Here is a 2,919-nt window from a genome sequence, read left to right as displayed (position 1 = left end):
AAGCGCTTGTTGGGAGACAACCCAATATTTATCCTTACTGTTTTTGTGTGTCGACATGATTATGCTACTGTAGTAATCATGTTTTATAGCTTTTGTTTCAATAAATGCCAAGTAGAACCTTTGGGAAGACTTGGGTGAAGTTTATGTGATCTTGCTGTGAAAAACAGAAAATTAGCGCTCACGAGATTAGCTGCCATTTATTACTGGAGAGAGATTTTAGGTTGATTCTTTTTGAAGATGATTAATAGACAAATTTCTCAGGTCCAGAAATTTATTTCGTAATTTTTGGGGTTCCAGAAGTATACGTTTGATACAGATTACTACAGACTGTTCTGTTTTTGACAGATTCTGTTTTCTATGTGTTGTTTGCTCATTTTGATGAATCTATGAGGAGTATCGGGGGGTATGAACCATAGAGAAGTTAGAATACAGTAGATATAACACCAATATGAATTTAGAATGAGTTCATTACAGTACCTATGTGGTGGTTTTGCTTTCTTTTACTAATGGAGCTTACGAGTTTTGTTTCGAGTTTTGTGTGGTTGAAGTTTTCAAGTTTTGGGTAAAGATTCGATGGACTATGGAATAAGGAGTGGCAGGAGACTAAGCTTGTGGATTCCCAAGGAACCCCAAGGTAATATTCAAGGACAACCAAGCAACTAAGCTTGGGGATGCCCCGGATGGCATCCCCTCTTTCGTCTTCGTTCATCGGTAACTTTACTTGGAGCTATATTTTTGTTCGCCACATGATATGTGTTTTGCTTGGAGCGTCATTTTATTTTGCTAGTTTTTGCTTGCTGTTAGTTATAATAATGTTTTGCATATTTAGTTTCAATAAAAAAGTCAAGGATAGCCTTTGCCATGCTTATTTTGCTACTATACATGTTGCTGTTTGAAAACAGAAAGTTTACCGCTGTTATAAAAATTCCCTAGAAAAGTCAGAGAATGGTATAACGTTGAATCTTTTTTCATATTAAGCTCTGATAAATTTATTACAGTGGTAAATTTAGTTCATAATTTTTGGAGTCAGGTAAGTATTGATACTCTTGCATTCTTTACAGACTGTACTGTTTTGGCAGATTGCTGTTATAGTTGCATTGTTTGCATATGTTTGCTTGTTTAATGATTCTATTTGAGGATAGGAGTATTAAATATGCAGAGGCATTTAGTATGCAATGTTGAATAATAATGTTAGTGATTTGTTACAGTAGAAGATGTTATGGTTTTGCATTGGTTTATGCTAACCTATCTCACGAGTTCTTGTTGATTTTGTTGTGAATGAAGGTTTTGATAAAAAGAAGAGAAACCATGATATGAGAGGAATTAAGGAGACATAAAAGCTCAAGCTTTGGGATGCCCAAGGCAACCCAAGATAATATTTCAAGAAGTCTCAAGCATCTAAGCTTGGGGATGCCCCGGTAGGCATCCCACCTTTCTTCTTCAATCACTATCGGTTGAGCCTAAGTTTTTGCTTCTTCACATGAGTTGTGCTATCCTTGCAATGCCATTTTATTTTGTTCTGCTTTCTGCTTGAATAAGATACCAAGATCTGAAATTTTTTAATGAGAGAGAGTCTTTGCATAGTTGCATAATTATTTAGCTACTCTTTGATCTTCACTTATATCTTTCAGAGTAGTTGTTGTTTGCTCTAGTACGTCACTTATATCTTTTAGAGCACGGCGGTGGTTATATTTTGTAGAAATTGCTAGTCTCTCATGCTTCACTTATATTATTTTGAGAGTCTTAAACAGCATGGTAATTTGAATGAAAACTATCATAGGAAGTGAATTGGATGCTATGATCAATTTGATACTTGATAATTGTTTTGACATATGGAGGTAGTGATATTAGAGTCATACTAGTTGAGGTGATTATGAAAAATACTTGTGTTAAGGGTTGTGATTCCCGTATCATGCATGTATGGTGAACCGCTTTGTGATGAAGTTGGAGCACAATTTTATTTATTGATTGTCTTCCTTATGAGTGGCAGTCGGGGACGAGCGATGGTCTTTTCCTACCAATCTATCCCCCTAGGAGCATGCGCGTAGTGCTTTGGTTTTTGATGACTTCTAAATTTTTGCAACAAGTATATGAGTTCTTTTGATTAATGTTGAGTCCATGGATTATACGCACCCTTTCACCCTTCCACCATTGCTAGCCTCTCTTGTACCGCGCAACTTTCGCCGGTACCATACACCCACCATATACCTTCCTCAAAACAGCCACCATACCTACCTATTATGGCATCTCCATAGCCATTCCGAGATATATTGCCATGCAAATTTCCACCATTCCGTTCATATTACACTCATTACTTTTGTCATATTGCTCTTTGCATGATCATGTAGTTGACATCGTATTTGTGGCAAGGCCACTTTCATAATTTTCATACATGTCACTCTTGATTCATTGCATATCCCGGTACACCGCCGGAGGCATTCATATAGAGTCATATCTTGTTCTAGCTTTGAGTTGTAGTTGTTGAGTTGTAAATCCATAAAAGTGTGATGATCTTCATTATTAGAGCATTGTCCTAGTGAGGAAAGGATGATGAAGACTATGATTCCCCCACAAGTCCGGATGAGACTTCAGACTTTACAAAAAGAAAGACAAAAAAGAAAAAATATGAGAAAGGCCAAAAAGAAAAAAAAAGGAAGGCCAAAGAAAAAAGGAAAGAAAAAAAGAAAAGGAAAAGAAAAGGAAAAATAAAATGAGAGAAAATGAGAGAAAAAGAGAGAAGGGACAATGCTACTATCTCTTTTTCCACACTTGTGCTTCAAAGTAGCACCATGACCTTCATGATAGAGAGTCTCCTATGTCGTCACTTTCATATAATAAGTGGGAATTTTCATTATAGAACTTGGCTTGTATATTCCAATGATGGGCTTCCTCAAAAATGCCCTAGGTCTTCGTGAGCAA

Source organism: Triticum dicoccoides, chromosome 1B, assembly GCF_002162155.2.
Source record: "Triticum dicoccoides isolate Atlit2015 ecotype Zavitan chromosome 1B, WEW_v2.0, whole genome shotgun sequence".
Lineage (NCBI taxonomy): Eukaryota > Viridiplantae > Streptophyta > Magnoliopsida > Poales > Poaceae > Triticum > Triticum dicoccoides.
The sequence above is the reverse complement of the archived record's forward strand: the minus strand, read 5'-3'. Positions refer to the sequence as shown.